This window comes from Theropithecus gelada, chromosome 6 (assembly GCF_003255815.1).
Source record: "Theropithecus gelada isolate Dixy chromosome 6, Tgel_1.0, whole genome shotgun sequence".
Lineage (NCBI taxonomy): Eukaryota > Metazoa > Chordata > Mammalia > Primates > Cercopithecidae > Theropithecus > Theropithecus gelada.
Window position 1 is genome coordinate 15,142,980 of NC_037673.1, and position 19,048 is coordinate 15,162,027.

Below are 19,048 nucleotides of genomic sequence, written 5' to 3' on the forward strand. Positions count from 1 at the left end.
AGCTTTTGGGCCTAGAGAAACTATGGGGTATTCTAGGTATAGAATAGTATAATCTGCACATAGAGATAGTTTGACTTCCTATCTTCCTATTTGGGTGCCTTTTATTTCTTCCTCTTGCCTGATTGCTCTGGCCAGCATTTTCAGTACTATGTTGAATAAGAGTAGTGACAGTGGGCATCCTTATCTTGTTCCAGCTCTCAAGGGAAATTCTCCCAGCTTTTGCCCATTCAGTATGATGTTGGCTGTGAATTTGTCATAGATGGTTTTGAGGTATGTTCCATCAGTGCCTAGTTTGTTGAGAGTTTCTAATATGAAGGGATGTTGAATTTTATTAAGTGTTTTCTTCATCTATTGAGATAATCATGTGGTTTTTGTTTTTAGTTCTGTTTATTTGACAAATCAGATCTATTGATTTGTGTATACTGAACCAATTTTGTATTCCAAGGATAAAGTCTACTTAATTGTGTTGGATTAGCTTTTTGATGTGCTGCTGAATTCAGTTTGCTAGCATTTTGTTGCAGATTTGTGTATCTATGTTCATCAAAGATATTGGCTTGAAGTTTTCTTTTTTTGCTGTGCCTCTGCCAGGTTTTGGTATTAGGATGATGCTGGCCTCATAGAATAATTTACATAGGAGCCCTTCCTCTACAATTTTTTGGAATAGTTTCAGTAGAAATGATACCAGCTCTTGTTTACATTTAGTAGAATTCAGCTATGAATTCTTCTGGTCATGGCTTTTTTTTCTGGTTGGTAGAATTTTTATTATTGACTCATCTTCAGAACTTGTTATTGGTCTGTTCAGGGATTCAATTTCTTTCTGGTTCCATCTTGAGAGGTTGTATGTGCCTAGGAATTTATGCCTTTCTTCTAACTTGTGTACATAGAGGTGTTCATAGTAGTCTCTAAGGGTTTTTTGTATTTCTGTAGGGTCAGTGGTAATGTCCCCTTTGTAATTTCTGATTGTGTTTATTTGGATCTTCTCTCTTTTTCTTTTCTATATTTTTAGTCTAGCTAGCAGTCTATCTGTCTTATTTATCCTTTCAAGGAACCCGCTCCTGGAACTGTAGATTTGTATTTTTTTTAGTATCTCAATTTCCTTTAGTCCAATTCTGATTTTGGTTATTTTTAATTTTCTGCTACAGTTGGGGTTAGTTTGCTCTTGTTTCTCTAGCTCCTCTAAGTGTGATGTTAGGTTGTTAATTTGAAATCTTTCTAAATTTTCGATGTGAATGTTAGTGCTATAAACTTCCCTTTTAACACTGCCTTAGCTGTGTCCCAGATATTCCGGTATGTTGTATCTTTATTTTCATTAGTTTCAAGGAATTTCTTAATTTCTGCCTTAATTTCATTGCTTATCCAAAAGTCATTTAGGAGCAAGTTTTTAAATTTCCATGTAATTGTATGGTTTTGAGTGATCTTCTTAGTATTGGTTTCTATTTTTATTGCCTGCGATCTGAGAATGTTTGATATGATTTCAGGTTTTTAAAATTTGCTGAGAATTGTTTTATGGCTGATTGTATGGTTGATTTTAGAGTATGTGCCATGTGCATATGAGAAGAATATATATTCTATTTCTTTTGGGTGGAGAGTTCTGTAGATGTCTATTAGGCCCATTGGGTCAAGGATCAAGTTCAGGTCCAAAAATATTTGTTTTCTGCCTTGATGATCTGTCTTATAATGTCATTGGGATATTGAAGTCTCCCATATTATTGTGTGGCTATCTCAGTCTCTTCATAGGTCTCTAAGAATTTCCTTTATGCATCTGGGTGCTCCTGTTTTGGATGCATATATATTTAGGATAGTTAGATCCTCTTATTGAATCTAACTGTTTACTATTATGTAATGCCCTTGTCTTTTTTTTTTTTTTTTTTTTTTTTAAAAATATGGAACGCTTCACGAATTTGCGTGTCATCCTTGCGCAGGGGCCATGCTAATCTTCTCTGTATCGTTCCAATTTTAGTATATGTGCTGCCGAAGCGAGCACCCCTTGTCTTTTTTGATCATTATTGGCTTAAATTTTGTTTTGTGTGAAATTAGAATAGCAACCTCTTCTTTTTTCTGTTTTCCATTTTCTTGATAGATTTTCCTCCATAGCTTTACTTTGACCCTATGGCTGTCATTGCATGTGAGATGGGTCTCTTGAAGACAGCATACAGTTGTGTCTTCCTTGTGCTTCTACATCCAACTTGCCACCCTGTGCCTTTTAGTTGGGGCATTTAGCCCGTTTACATTCAGGTTAATATTGATATGTGTGGATTTAATTCTGTGCTCATATTGTAAGTTGATTATTATGCAGACTTGATTGTGTTTTTGCTTTGTAGTGTCAGTGATCTAAATGCTTAGGTGTGTTTTTGTGGTCCCCAATAATGGTCTTTCTTTTCCATATTTAGCACTCTTTTAAAGACCTCTCATAAGGCAAGTCTGGTGGTAATGAATTCCCTTAGCATTTACTTGTCTGAAAAGGATCTCGCTTCTCCTTTGCTTATGAAGCTTAGGTTTTCTGGATATGAAACTCTTTGTTGGAATTTATTTTCTTTCAGAATGCTGAATATAGGCCCCCAATCTCTTCTGGCTTATAGGATTTCTACTGAAGGGTTCAATGTTAGCTTAATGGGGTTCCATTTGTAGGTGACCTGTCCCTTTTCTCTGGCTGCTTTTAACATTTTTTTCTTTCACTTTTACCTTGGAGAGTCTAATGACTATGTTTCTTGGGAATGGTCATCTTGCGTAGTATCTTGCCGGGGTTCTCTGCATTTCATGGATTTGAATGTTAGCTTCTGTAGTGGGGTTGAAAAAAATGTCATGAATGATATTCTCAAATATGTTTTCCAAGTTGCTTGCTTTTTCTCTTTCTTTCAGGGATGCCAATGAGTCATAGATTTAGTCTCTTTACATAATCCCACATTTCTTGGAGATTTTGTTCATTCATCCTATTATTTTTTCTTAGTTTTGTTTGTGGTATTTTAGAGAACTAGTCTTTGAGCTCTGTGAGTCCTCCTTTAGCTTGGTTAATTTTGCTGTTAATACTTGCAGTTGACATTTGAAATTCTTGAAGTGAATTTCTTAGCTCTATCAGATCAGTTTGGCTCTTTCTTTAAATAGCCATTTTGTCTTTTATCTCCTATGTAACTTTATTTTATTCCTTGGATTCCTTAGATTCCTTGGATTGGGTTTCAACTTTCTACCAGATATCAATGATCTTCATTCCTATCCATATTCTGAATTATATTTCGGTCATTTTCAGCCATTTCAGCTTGGTTAAGAACCATTGCTGGGATACTATTGTGATCATTTGGATGTAAAAAGACACTCTGGTTCTTTGAGTTGCCAGAGTGCTTATGCTGGTTCTTTCTCATCTGTGTGGGATGATGTTCCTTTAATCCTTGAAGTTGCTGTCCTGTGGATTTTTTTTTTCTTTTATCTTCTTTGATGTCTTTGGCAGTTTGATTGTGGTATAAGGTGGGTTCAGTTGACTGGGTTTGTTTCTGGAAGATTTTAGGTGGCTGAGGCTCAGCTCAGTGCTCCTTGTCTGCATGTTCTTACTCTGGGAGGCTGTAACTGGGTCTCTAGCTTTGTTCTGTGGCCCCTCAAAGTTAAAAACCTGCTGTGCCAGAGAGACCAAGGTGTTCCCAGTCCACTGGCCACCACACTTTGAAGGGTGGTGTTGGCCAAAGCACTTCATTGGGGTGTTGGCAGCATGATCCATGCTCACTTACACATGCCGGTAGCCATGGCAATATGGTGGGGTGCGTGTGTGTTAGCTGGCAGAAGCAGGGCTGCAGCATTCCTGCGTGTGCTTCCACCTGCAGTGGGGCACAAGGGGGTTGCCTGCATGTGTTCATACTGTCAGCAGTGGTGGTGCAGGGGTGGGTGGGGTTGCCAGTGTCTGTGTGTGTGTTTGCACCAGCAGTGGTCTTGGCATGGGGGTGTGGAGCCACTGGTATTTATTGGTGCATTCACAACAATTGTGGTGTCAGCATGGATGGGGCGAGATTGCTGGTGTTTGTGCGCACATTTGCACCAGCAATGGTGGTGTGGTTGAGTGCCCACATGTTAGCTGGAGGTGGGGGTGGTGGGTTGCGCTCCTATCAGCAGCAGCAGCAGGGTCTGCACACACATGCACTGGGAGGAGAGAGAGTGTGAGGCCCACACATGTGCACACAGCAGCAAAGAGGTTGGGGATAGGGGAAAGGTTGTGGGCAAGTGAACACCAGAAAAGTGGCACAAGGGAAGCTGTGATGAAAAGAGACTATGTGTGGGCTGGTGTGCATCAGCAGGGTCGCTCTGCTGGAGCTCTCTGATAGTCAGGCAAGGTCTACCCACAAAGGAGCTATGATGAGGGTTTCTGGAAGCACCCTGGTTGAGCATCTGAGGTTGCAGTGCCATCAGGTGTGGCCAGGCTGGGGCCCCAGCAGAGGCCAACAGACAGGAGAGCACGCAGGGTGGACTTGCCCCACCTCACAGACAAGACCGCCCTCCTCTGTCCAGGTCTGACAGTTCCCCTATGGCCAAAGTCACCTAGAGGACCATGACGAGCCTTGGGGAATTGGTGTCCCTGGCCAGCTCCGCTGTAGCTGCTCCCACACCAAACTCTGCAGGCTCCGTACAGGCTGGAGTCCTGCTCCTACCCCCTCTCTAAGCAACTCTCCCTGCCAGCTCAAGTGTCCGTGGCGGTCATGGGGTTTTCTGCTGCCTGGAGTCTGGAGGTCCATGGTGGGAGTGGGCTGCTCCTTACTTCTTCAACCCACCCCTTCCCCAGGAGTCGCTGGGGGCTAGGAATGAGTCCTGGTGCTCAGTAAACCTGTGCAGGGCATCCAGTTTTTTTCCCCTTCAGCCCAGCGTGTGTCCTCACTCCATCCACTCTGAATGCCTTTCCTCTGAAGTCTGCTTAAAGGGTGCCAGTCTTCCTGACATCCCCGTCTCCCAGTCGCAGATGTTCCTCCTGGCTGCATCTAGTTGGCCATTATGGCTGAGACTCAACTGCATTTTTTAAAGGAATATGTGATAAGAACATTGAAACTTGATATTTCAAATCATATGGACCAACTCCAAAAAATACTCATGCATTCCTATGAAAAGCCTCTTCACAATCAGAAAAATTTTTGAGAGAATTATATATAACCAATAAAACATTTAAATATTGTTTTCTCTCCAAGGCTATTTAGATTGCCAGCTTCATCTCTAATAATAGAACCATGGAAGAGAAGGCTTTGTCTCCTGTTAAAATTATTTCAGCCATCAAAAAGTCTGACAGGCAGCTTGGCGAGAGTTTAATCTTTTCCTAGGGTATGAGGCAGGCTCCACGGAGGAAGAAGAGTTGGGAGGACTGTGTAGTTTTTCTAGAACTTTTGACATCATTCTACTTCATCTGCTGCCTTCTCTTCCATGCAATAAGTTCTGCCCTGGGCTCCCTATCCAATTTGTAATACTGTTAAATAAAAGTAGTAAACCATGGCAAGGGGCTAGGTCTAAGTGAGGTCAACTTACCATTTAAGAGAGGAACAGGCTAGGGTGTGTGGGTGCAAGATTGGGTTTCCCAGCAGCAAAAATGGGTAATGCAGATATTTGCCAATCATTTTGTTTTTGTTTTTGTTCTTGGTCTTGAGATAGTCCTTGTTGTTTTGACTAGGCAGTGTGTTGTACTTTGCATGTGATTATTTTCTGAGATGGTTGCTTACTTTCTTTCTCTCTTCCCTTCTTCTTTGTCCAGTAGGCTTTATTTTCTAATCTTCTTCGTGTCATGATTTCTCCCTCCCTTCTATTTTGCGTGCACCTGTAGCAGATAACTGGTGACCCATACTTATGCCTAAAGCCATTCCAGAGTCACCTGCCAGCAAAACCTGTACACTCTGATGGCTCTGTGCATCTCTTTGCCTGAGGGTGGTCTCTGACAGGGGGAGCAAGCCAAAAGACAAGGTAGTTAATTCTTCATGGATGACCCTTATCCAATAAGGGATAGGAGTTGGTGGATAGCTATCTTAGTTTCCTTTCCCCACAGGTGAGACAATTCTGAGCCAGGATCTGCACCAGCACTGTCTAACAGAACTTTTTGTAATAGTGGAAATGTCCCACCACTTGCCCTGTCCAAAATGGTAGCCACTAGCCACATGACGCTATTGAGCACTTAAAATATGGCTAGTGTGGATGAGGAACTGAAATTTAAATTTTAGTTAATTTAAATGGAAATTTAAATAGCCATATGTAGTGAGTGGCTGCTGGGTTAGACAGTGCACACACACAGTCTCTCAGAAGGTCTCTGGCAGGATTGAGCACCATTGTTGTCCCCCACTTATTACTCTACCTCTCATTGGCTTTCCTGTTTCCAGCCTCACTCCCCCACCCCTCTGTACTTTCTGGAATTACTCCCCAAGTAAATGACAGGCTTAGAAATTCTTTTCTCAGAGACTGTATGAGGGGATCCCAACCTAAGAAGCATTTGTTCTGTCTTTTCTGGTCCCGCTCTGTCTCTCTCCTAGTGTCTCTGACCTTTTTTCTGTGCTTCTGCCTCTGCATTCCTGCCTCCCAGTGGGTCTAAATGTACTAGGGTGTCAACATGGGACATTTCCTGTGCGCAATATAGACATCATTACAGTGCTGTGATGAGTGGAAACAGGCCTCAACTGTTTGCTTTCATTCTCAAAGGCCACCTTCTGACACTCTGGTGTGCACTACAGAGAAAATACAAAAGAAAAATTTTTCTTTATTCCTTCTGATTCTTGTTTTATTACCACAGGAATACATAGAAATCAAATTACCTATGCCCTTGGGCTTTTGCTGTAGGTCACATTCATCTCTTAAAAGGAAATAAGACAAAATAAAATAGAAATGACTATTGCATATTCAAAGAAAGATCTTTTTCAAAAGACTAGAACAGTCTACTTGTTAAGAAAGATCTATTACCTTGCTGAAACTATTCATTTCTGAGTTTCCTACTTGCTTAGGATTGATGTTTGCCATAGAGAAGGATATTCCCCTCAAGGAAGAAGGGCAGGGGGCACAGGCAAAGGCACAGATACAGAAAATGTGGGCTTCAAAGAAATTTATTCTCCTCCCCCACGCACACCTCTTGGAGCTCCTTAAATCTCATTGTGCAGGTCCTCAGTGCTCTGCCTGTTCTCACATCTCGGTCTTTTGGTTGCTTGCATTAATTCAAACTGATTAACTAACATCAAGAGTTTCTAAGACAAAATCTGCTATGTCAGTCCTATGAGCAGGCAGAAAGATAGAACAATATGAGGTGACATCCAAATTACAACACAGGTGGACTAGCCAAGGAAAACACTTTGCTTTTAGGAAGCATCCTAACGTTACTCTAGGATGCTAATGTCATAAAGAACATAAAGACAAGTTATTTTTGAATGTGTTTGGGGTTTTCTGCGATAAGTTTTACATTTTTTCTGTTATCTTTAATTCTTATTTATTCTAAAGCCAGAATTGAAAACAAGAAAGCAAAGCTACCATTATTTCTACATACATGATATGTTATGTAGAAAATCCTAAAGAATGTATAGACAAACTATAAGAACTCATAGGTAAATACAGTGTGGGTACAGAAATCAATTATATTTCTATTCGTAAGCAACCAAAACTACAAAATCAAATTTAAAATATACTGTGCAATTCATATGTTTATTGCGGCACTATTCACAGTAGCAAAGACTTGGAATCAACCCAAATGTCCATCAGTGACAGACTGGATTAAGAAAATGTGGCACATATACACCATGGAATACTATGCAGCCATAAAAAAGGATGAGTTCGTGTCCTTTGTAGGGACATGAGTGCAGCTGGAAACCATTCTCAGCAAACTATCGCCAAGAACAGAAAACCAAATACCGCATGTTCTCACTCATAGGTGGGAACTGAACAATGAGATCACTTGGGCACAGGAAGGGGATCATCACACACCGGGTCCTATTGTGGGGAGGGGAGGGGAAGGGATAGCATTAGGAGATATACCTAGTGTAAATGATGAGTTAATGGGTACAGCACACCAACATGGCACATGTATACATATGTAACAAACCTGCACGTTGTGCACATGTACCCTAGAACTTAAAGTATATAAAAAAAGAAAAGCCTTAAAAAAAAAAAAAATATATATATATATATATAGTGCAATTTAAAACAGTGTCAAAAACAAGTGCCTGGAGTAAATATGACAAAATATGTGCAAGGTCTTGTCACTGAAAACTCTAAAACATTACTAAGAAAAATGAAAGAAAATGTTATAAATGGAAGAGTGTGTCAATGTCATGACCCCAAAGACTCAATATTATTAAGACATCATTATCTTCAAATTGATTCTTAAATCCACACAATCTTATTTTAAAGTCAAGCAGGATTGTTTTGTGGAAATTGACAGTCTGATTACAAAATTTATGCAAAGAATCAGGATCACACAACTCAATCTTAAAGAACAAAAGCAAAACAGGAGCACTGAAGCTAAACTATGATAATCAAGGCCGTGGTATTCATACAAGAAAAGAAACATCGACCAATGGAAGAAAATGGAGTTCACAAGCAGACCCCGATGTATACATTCATCTGACTTATGGCAAAGATAACACTGCAGTGTAGCAAGGAAAGAGTGAGTCACTTGGATGTCCATGTGAAAAAGAAACATATCTGGACCCTGTCTCACACTACACAAAAAGTAAATTCTGAAAGAATTGTAGATCTAAGTGTGAAAGGTAAAATGATAGAATCCTTAAAGGAAAAACATATCAGAATATTTTCATGACCTTGGGAGAGGTAGAAATTTCTTTGAAAAATGAAAATGTACCTACCATCAAAGAAAAATCTATAAATTGGACCATATTAAAATCAGAAATTTGTGTTTACAAAGATCATCATTGGAAAGTGTATTAGTTTGTTCTTGTATTGCTATAAAGAAATACCTGAGAATGGGTAATTAGTAGGAAAAGAGGTTTAATTGGCTCATGGTTCTGCAGGCTGTACAGGAAGCATAGCAGCATCTGCACCTGGGGAGGCCTCAGGAAGCCTTTAGTTATGCAGGAAGGCAAAGAGGGAGCAGGCATCCTACATAACAGGAGCAGGAGCAGAGAGGGTGGGGGAGGTGCTACAGACTTTTAACCAGAACTCACTCACTATCAAGATGACAGTATCAAAGGGGATGGTGTTAAACCATTTGTGAGAAACCGCCCCATGACCCAATCACCTACCACCAGGCTTCACCTCCAGCACTGTTACAATTGAACATGTGGTTTGGGTGGGGACACAGATCCAAACCATACCAAAAAAAAAAAATATTCAGCCCATGTGTAGGATGAGATATTTGCAGGACATATATCCAAAATGTTCTATATCCAGAATGTATTTTAAAAAGCAACAAACAATAAAGAAACATGGAAAAAAACAGTAGAAAAACGGGTAAGAGACTCAAACAGACATACCACAAAAGAGGATATCTGGATGGCCAATAAGCATATGCAAAGGTGCTCAGCCTCATTAGTCATTGAGGAAATGCAAAATAAAATCACAATGGGATGCTACAACACACTTACTGAAATAGTTAAAATGAGAAAAGAATAAAAATGCCAAGTGTTGGCTAATCTGTGGTGCCATCAGAATGCCATATGCAGCTGATAGAATGTGCACTGATAAAACACCTTGGTAAGCTGTTTGGCAGTATCTATTAAATCTACACATATGCATACGCTATGAGTAGTAATTCCACTCCTAGATAGATGCCCAAGAAACATGTGTATATATACATATGTACAATATATACGTAGTCTTGGAGGGAAGGTACTTTTTCACATTTTCTTGAATAGTTTCAAAGATAATTCATTACGAGATTAATTTTGACTCCTTTGTGTGTGTGTGTGTGTACACACAAATATTTGTGTACATACTAATAGAGTTGCTATAAATATTCTTGAACATTCCCTGAAAAATATATATGTATTCTCGAACATTCCCTGATATACATATATACACATATATATTATTTATTTTATAAAAATATTTTTATATATTATTATATAAAAATATTTATATATTATTTATTATATATAAAGATTATATTATATATAAATATTTAATATGTGTGTATGTGTATATATGTATATCAGGGAATGTTCAAGAATATTTATAGCAACACTATTCAAAATAGCCAGAAACTACCCAAATGCCCATCCACAGTAGAATGAATAAATTGTACTATAGTCACACAATGGAGTACTTTGGAACAATGAGAATGAATGATCTACAACTATATTATGCAGTGTGGCTGAATTCACAAATACGATCTTGACTAAAAGAAGCCAGACACAAAAAGTATGTATGATGTAATTTCATTTATATAAAGTACCAAACAGGTCAATTGTCAGCATAGGGTTACCTCAAGAGTGTAGTAACTAGGAAGCAAAACAAGAACATTCTCTTCCTTGGGTGCTGGTTATATGCATATGTTTCTTCCACGAAAATTCATTGAGCTTAATACTTTTGCTCTGTGTAGTATACATAATACTATGGTGAAAAGTGACAAAAAATCAAGCATTTGTGCTAGATATACCTTTTAATAGAAGGACAGTTTTTTCACATTTTCTTGAATAGCTTAAAGATGATTCACTATGGGATTAATTTCGACTCCTTTGGTCTCCCCACCCTTCCTATCTTTTGACTATTTTTTATAACAGAGGGAGAGTGGGAAGAAGCAGGAACAAGGGACAAAGTCCATTCACCCAGATGTTACGTTTCAAAAAACTTAAGGAATTAGTAAAATATTCTAAATAAATGTGTTAATATTATGGAAATCTATAGTACTTTCTTTGTGTATGACCTCCGATTTGTTGCCTGGGAATACGGAAACTTTTTGTGTGGAACATTTAATGTTTATAGAATATTTCAGTTATCTGTGGGACCTCAGTGTTATTGCAGGGATAATAGATCAGATGATGCTAAAGCCTTTGTTGTTTTAACATATTAAAATGGGACCACACCCATTGTTGGAGTCCACCCCTCCATGTATATTTCAGTTAGGTTGTCTCTGAAATGTTAAGTGGAGAAATGTGTTTTCTTTAAATCCGTGGAGGGACCAAACCTTAACATTATCCAAAAGTTTATTTCTGTCAGAAATTTAAAGTTGACCAAAGAATCTATTTTATCCCTTTTGTTGAGATCAATGACACATTAATTTGATATTTTATTCTCTTGATGTCCATATCAAGGATATTTCATATAAAATTAAACAACACATTATATACATGGTTGAAATTCTTCATAAGAAAATATTTTTCCCCTTGCTCCATCCTCTTTCCCCCACTTTTCTGTTCCTCTCTCCTTTTTTTTCCTTTGTCAATCTCACTTGACTGAAGGAAGAATAATAATCTCATTTTTCAACCTACCTAGTGGGTTTATCTCTCATTAGAACACTTCCTATTTTCTTTGCTCATATCCCTTAAGAGTAGAAGATTGGGAGTGAGAATGACATCAGCAAGATGGTGGAATACACAGTCCCAGCCCTCACGTCCCCACAGAAACACTGATTTAACAAAGATAGGCAGAGCAAAATACCTTTAGGAGAAGTTCAAAATGCCAGAGAAGAAACTACAGTACCCCAGATGAGCACAAAACTGAGAAAAGCCATGTGGAAATTAGTAAGAAGGGAAATTTTTACCTTCCCCACGTCAGACCTTTCTCCAGGCCAGCAAAGCTCAGTTCCAAGAAAGCTTGCCTCGGCCTGAGACTTCTCCCTCAGGGGAAAGAGAGAGTGAAGCAGGCACCGCATTCAGACATTGTCTGAAGGACCAGCTTCCCTCCTGTCTCACCCAGAGCCCTGAGGGAACTGGTGTCATTTGAATGCCTGAGGAGAGTTAAGAACAAAGCAAAGAGTGAGGGCAGCTTCCTGCAGTCAACAGGGCTCTGCAAGATAGGGAGAAAACACACAACCCCGAGACTTTCCCCCAGGAGGGAGGGAGGAGCAGGAGTGGGGTGTGCATCCAACATCTTACACTTTCAGCGCATTTCCCTAGAGAAGAGGAGCAGGCGGCTTACTGCAGCCAGCACACCTCTGCAAGATTGAAAGAAGACACACAACCCTGAGGCTTCTCCCTCAGGAGGGAGGGAGGGAGAGGAGTGGAGCCTGCACCTCCATAGAAAAGGTTTGAGAATATATATATATATATAAAATAACAACCACTGGAGACAATGTAGGGAAATTGGAACCCTTATATGCTTTGGTGGGAATGTAAAATGATGCAGTAAAATGGAAAATGGAAAACAGTATGGTGACTCCTTGGAAACTTAAAAGTAGAGCTACCATACGATCCAGCAATCCAACTTCTGGGTATATATCCAAAAGAATTGAAATCAGGACCTGAAAGACATATCTGCATTCCTATGTTCATCAGCTCAAAAGAGCCAATATGTGGAAACAACACAAAATGTCCATGGGCAGACGAATGCATGAAGAAAAGATGGTATACATACACAATGGAGTATTATTCCACCTTAAAAAAGAAGGAAATCCTAGTATTTGTCACAGCATGAATGAACCTGGAGGAGATTATGCTGAGTAAAATAAGATAGTAACAGAGGACAAGTAAAGAAGCAGAGATTAGAACGGTGGTTGCCAGGGGCTGAGTGGAGCAGGGAATGGGAAGCTGTTCAATGGGTGTAAAGTTTCAGTTATGCACAATGAATAAGTTCTAGAGATCTGATGTACAACAAAGTTCCTAAAGTGCAGTACTAATAATACTGCATTGTGTCCTTAAAAATTCAAGAGAGTAGATATAATGCTAAGTGTTCTTACCATAAAAAAAACCTAAAAAAGCAAAAGAACAAAGGGGTATGAAGAAACTTCTGGAAATGATGGACACGTTTATTACCTTGATTGTGATGATAGATTCAGGGGTGTATGTTTCTGTCCAAACTCATCAAATTGTATTTATTAAATATATATAGTTTTTGGTATATCAATTATACCTCAATAAAGTTGTTAAAAATAGAAAATTGGGTAATTTTGTATTCCTCTAGCCCATATTTAGCACTGGATTTTCCTATAGCACCGCACTATATTTAATCCAATCCAAGTTTAGCTACAGGATAATCTTTTTTCACCACCGGTGCTTGGGTCATGTCAATTACTTGGGACACCCCAAATCTGCTCAATATTCCTCTCTTCTGCCTTTGTTTATGTTGCTTATGCCTTCCTTGGCTGGTAATGGCTCCCAGCATCCCCTTTCCTTCCACTTGCCACACAGGTAGAGTCTTTCTTCAGGGCCCAATTCACATGCTTGGAAGCTTTCTCCATTGTCTTCCCAGTTCTGCTCAGCACATTTCAGTGTGTGTCATAAAGCATTTGCCCTTCAGCCTGTGTTTGGCTTTGTTGCCTTTTTATCAGCTTCTCCCACTGTAAAATTGTGGTTTTATTTATGTTGATAATTCTCTAGTATCTAGGATGGTGCCTTTCACGTAATAGATGCCTAAAACATTTATTGTTGCAATTTTTAAACTTATTTCAAAACATATAAATAAAGTTTGTGTGTTAGTAATATTTTCACAACTCTACCCATTTGGAGAAATATTGTGATTGAAATGGCTTCTTATGTGTCTGTTAAGGGGTTCTAAGCTAGAATATGTTGCAATTAATGTGGCTGGCTCATAAAGTGGTGTCTCTTTGACTCTAATATCTGTTTTGAATTAAGAAATTTCTGATACCAGAAAATACATATCACTCATTCACGCAAGTAAGAAAGAAATAGCCAACGTAAGTCACAGATTAAATAAATTACATTTCGTTACTACCCAATACATACAACTTCTGGGTATATTAATATTTGACAGCTAAGGAATATTAGTAATTTTCTTCAATAAAGATAGTTATCTATAATAAGTATATATTGTTTGTTGAAAGGGCACTAATTAAACACTTTAAACTAGTTTGTGATTATAAATAGGTGATATAATGAAATTATAAAATGTCTCTAACCAAGTTTTGCTTATTATGTCAGTTTGTTTCCAAACCTGTTTTCATAGTTGAATTATAAGTAAACGTTATTCCAAATCATACATTCCAAATTAACAGCACAAGAATTAATGAGAATTTTGCCAGGAGCACTTCAGAGTTTACACACACACAAACTGAAATCAAGTCACACATCATAACTCAAAATCAGTCACACTCACTTTTGAAAATGTCTTTATGAAAAAAGGAATAAGTATGCAACTCCATTGAATGACTATTGCCTCAAGTAAAAGAGCTATGTGGTTCTAAAATACTGTAGACAATGTTTATAAAAATAACTATTTATTGGCCCAAGGTGTCATTATTTCTGCTTTGGATAGAGTAAATCAGAGAAATCAACTAATGAGTTTTGCACAGGTTGGATGAGCATAAACTTTCTTGAACTTTAGTTTTCTCTAAGCCTCAAAGTTTCATACTTTTAAATCTTGTTTACTTTCAACAAGACATGATTTCTTTGCTTCAGAGTAAACAGGCTATAAAAAGTCTCATAAGTCATCTTGGGATTTAGAAAGCTCTTACCAAACAAAAATCTTAATGGGTTCAGTATCCGTGATTCAGAAACACACGGATTGAATTTCCCTTAAAATACACATGAGCTTGAAAGTTAAGGGTGAAAGTGGTTGGCCAATTGTACTTGGGGTTTTGTGGGAGCCAAGACTTTTGGAAAGGCACTTGAGACATCTCTATATCCTGAGATTCAATCAGGTTTTCCAATTCAGAGTGAGCTCCTTGTTACCACAAGCAATGTGTGTATGTAGCATGAGGTGTTCCCATGGAGGTTGGACAACCCTTTGTAAAGACTGATGGCATGTGGCATGCTATATAATCAAGATAATTTGTTTTCTTTTTATAAAAACATTAACATATATCACTAATTGTCTTTTATCTCCAACATGAAAGAGCTTAACCTTTAATATTACGAGTATAGCAACATTATGACTCCTAGTAAGTCAATTTAATGTGGGTGATAAGTATCATGAGTGTAGACAACATGTGAGCTTCCATGCCATCTACAGTTTTCTCTCTTGAAGAGGGAGAGTATATAAAATCTTCTGTTTACTCAGAGCCCAAGCACCACCTAGTTCTTTGATTATGAGTTTATAATGACAGATTCCTCAATAGTATACATATAAGGTACTGAGACAAATTTTGATGAGTGGCTTATGGGATTGATTACATTTTTATGGCCATTCGCAGTATGTCTTTGAACTGATGGAAAGAGTTGTCTAGCATAGACAACTTTTTTTTTTTTTTTTCATAGCCGTTGGAGGTTTTATGTTCTTTGGAATCTGGAGGGTGGTTTCTTCACTGCTAAGAAGGGAAAATGCTAATTACTCTTCCTAGCTTTAAGATGAGATCATGTATTTAAATGAAACTTTTAATGTGGTGGTAATTTGCAGTTGTTTTGGCTCCATAAACTTTGCTTGCAAGATGATATTTGGTTTGGAGTGGGATCATTTAAAGATTGCATAAAAAAGACCTCTTTGAACGTGATATGGCATGGTACACATTTAATCTGATAGAATGCTAAGCAAACCAAGGAATCCCAGCTTTCCTGATCAGAAAAACAATGCGTGAGCTCTGTCTGGTGCTTCCTGGTTAGTCAGTGGATGAGGCCCAGAAACGTTTACTCTGTCCAAGAGAACCAGAATGGTTTATTCTTTCTTCCTCAGTGTTGGGCTAAAAGGTAATCAGCTCAACGGCTTAAGAGTTAGAGACTCTTTCTCTATAAAACCTAAATGGAAGCTTCTCAATGAAAGTCAAATTGTAATATAAAATACGTTCTCTTCAAGATAATTTCTGTATGTTTTGGGATAGGCTAGGTAAAATCATTTCTTTTTAAAGCCTCTTGATCAAATTCTTGTACCTTTGAACACTTAAAAAAAAGGAAAAATCATTTTGAGAAGCTTAAGAGACAGAAGAGATGTTTTCACATAAAAGGTTTCCAGATAATTTCTATAGATAACTATGTGAATCAGATTGTGCTGAGATAAAAAGCAAACCCCCTATTTCAGAGGCTTAAAACTGCCACACTGAACATGTCTTGGGGTTCTGCCCCCACATAGTATTATCTTACTCTGCAATCCTGGCTAGACTTGCAGGCCATCATAGCAGAAGGAAAGAAGAAAACGGTGAAGTATGCACTGATTCCTCTGCTCAGAATTATTTTCTCTTCTTTTTCTTTTCTTTTCCTTTTTTTAGGACAGGGTCTTGCTCTGTTGTGCAGTCTGGAGTGCAGTGGAGTGATCACAGCTCACTGCATCCTCAAATTCCCAGCCTCAAACAATCTTCCCACCTCAGCCTCCACAGTAGCTGGGAATACAGACACATGCCACCATGCCTGGCTAATTAATATTTTTTGTAGAGATAGGGGTCTCACTATGTTGCCCAGGATGGTCTCAAACTCCTAGGTTCAAGCAGTCCTCCTGCACTGACTTCCCAAAGGGCTGAGATTACAGGCATCAGCCACTGCACCTGGTCCCTTCTGCTCAGAATTCTTGTCACAAGGCCACCTACTTCATGTGGAGTTGGTGCGGTTCTACATATGCCTGGAAGGGGAGAGCTGGGATAATGGTAAAATGCCCCAATGGCTATCATACAATTTCATATGCTTACAACTTACAAAAATCAATTTAATTTTCACTAAAAATTTTATTCATTTGTCTGTCTCTCAAGAATGCATTACAGGTTGATTATCTGTTATCTGAAAAGCTTGGGACCGGAAGTATTTTGGATTTTGATTTTTTTAAGATTTTGGATATTTCATATACATAATGAGACATCTTGAAGATAGGCCCCAATACTAAATATGAAATTCACTTACATTTCATATATCCCTTATACACATAGCCTGATGATAATTTTATATAATGTTTTTGATAATTTTATACATGAAACAAAATGTGCATGCAATGAACAATTAGAAAGCAAAGATGTCACTGTCTTTTGTCTGTGCTTGAAAAGTTTCAGATTTTGGAGCATTTTGGATATGGAATTTGTGTATTGGGGAAAAGTGAGTAATGTGGGGCTCGTTGAGAGCGAGCATTGTCCCTCCGTACCACAGGTAGGGAATCATGGCTTGCCACAAATAATAGACTAATTGACCAGAAGAAGCCATTTTATAAATGGAAAAGCTTTCACTTCATTTAGATACTTAGAAGTTTGGCTGAATGTGCTGATACTTTTTTTTCAAAGAGGAAAAATAGTCTATGGGCAAGATTATAACATCCATCCTGAAATGTTTTGTTACACAGGTCAAAATAAAGGTAATAACATTTTTTTGTGTGTGTGTGTGAATGAAGGGAGTATTAGCCAGGTGTGGTGGCTCATATCTGTCATCCTGGAACTTTGGGAGATTGAGGCAGGCTTGAGCTCAGCAGTTTGAGACCAGACTGGGCAACACAGTGAGATCCCGTCTCAAAAAATTTTAATTAAAAAAAGAGAGTATTATTTTATAGCTACATAAACATCTAGGAATAAATTTAACCAAGGAGGTGAAAGACCTCTACAAGGAAAACTACGAAACAGTGATGAAATAAGTTGAAGAGGATGCAAACAGAAAGACATCCTCTGCTCAAGTATGCTCATGGATTGGTAGAATTAATGTGGTTCAAATTACCATACAATCCAAAGCAATCTACAGATTCAGTGCAATCTCTACCAAAATACCAATGCCATTCTTCACAGAAATTTGAAACAAATATTAAAATTTGTATGAAACTACAAAAGACCACAAATAGCCAAAGCAATCTTGAACTAAAAGAACAAAGCTGGAGGTATCGTACTACCTGACTTGAAAATATTCTACAAAGCTATAGTAACCAAAATAACGTAGTACTGACATAAAAACAAACACATAGACAAATGGGACAGAAAAACGAACCTTCAAATTAGTCCACTTATCTACAGCCAACTGATTTGGACAAAGTTTCCAAGAACATTCATTGGGGAAAGGACCGCCTTTTCAATAAGTGATGCTAGGAAAACTGGGTGTTCAAGTGTAGAAGAATGAAACTAGACACCCACCTCTCCTCCTACACAAAATCCAATGCAAAATGGATTAACGACATAAATGTAAGATCCCCAAACTATAAAACTACTAGAAGAAAACCTAGGGGAAATGCTTCAGGACATTGGTCTAGGAAAAGATTTTCTGAGTAACACCACAAAAGTCCAGGCAACTAAAGGAAAAATGATCAAATGGGATCATATCAAAGTGAAAAGCTTCTGTGCAGCAAAAATCAGTTGACAGAGTAAAACTATAACTTATAGAATGGGAGAAAATAGTTGCCGACTATTCATCTGACAGGGAATTAATATCCAGAATATACAAGGAACTCAAAACATCTCAACAGTAAAAAACTAAACAATCCAGTTATAAAATGGACAAATTATCTGAATAGACATTTCTCAAAAGAAGTCATACAATATCCAACAAACATATGAAAAAATGCCCAACATCACTAATCATCAGGGAAATGCAAATGAAAACCATAATGAGGTATTGTTTCACCCCAGTTATGATGGCTATTATCAAAAGATAACAAAAAATAACAAATGCTGGTAAGGATGAGGAGAAAAGGAAACTCTTACATGCTGTTTGTGGGAATATAAACTAGTACAGCCACTATGGAGAACAGTATGGAAGTTGCTTAAAAAACTGCAAGTAAAACTATTATAACTTATTATATGATCCAGCAGCCCCACTACTGGGCATTTATCCAAAGGAAGAGAAATCATATATTGAAGAGACATCTGCACTCCCATGTTTGTTGCAGCACCATTCACAATAACCAAGATGTGAAATTAGCTTAGTGTCAAACAACAGATGAATGGAGAAAGAAAAGGTGGCATTTGTACACAGTGAAATACTATTCAGCCATAAAAAGATGAAATCTTGTCATTCATGGCAACATGAATAGAACTGGAGGACATTATGTTAAGTGAAATAAGTCAAGAACAGGAACTTAGACACAGCAGTTCTCAATCATATGTGGAGAAGCTAAAAAAAAGTTGATCTCATCAAAGTAAAAAGTACTACAGAGGATACTAGAT

At 38.2% G+C, this 19,048-nt stretch overlaps 1 non-coding gene across 1 annotated transcript; it reads right to left on the bottom strand.

Moving 5' to 3' along the window:
- Positions 1 to 1,877: 1,877 nt before the first annotated feature.
- On the bottom strand, positions 1,878 to 1,984 carry LOC112627335. Its single transcript, XR_003120160.1, has one exon. It is a non-coding gene; the product is annotated as a U6 spliceosomal RNA (small nuclear RNA).
- Positions 1,985 to 19,048: the final 17,064 nt, after the last annotated feature.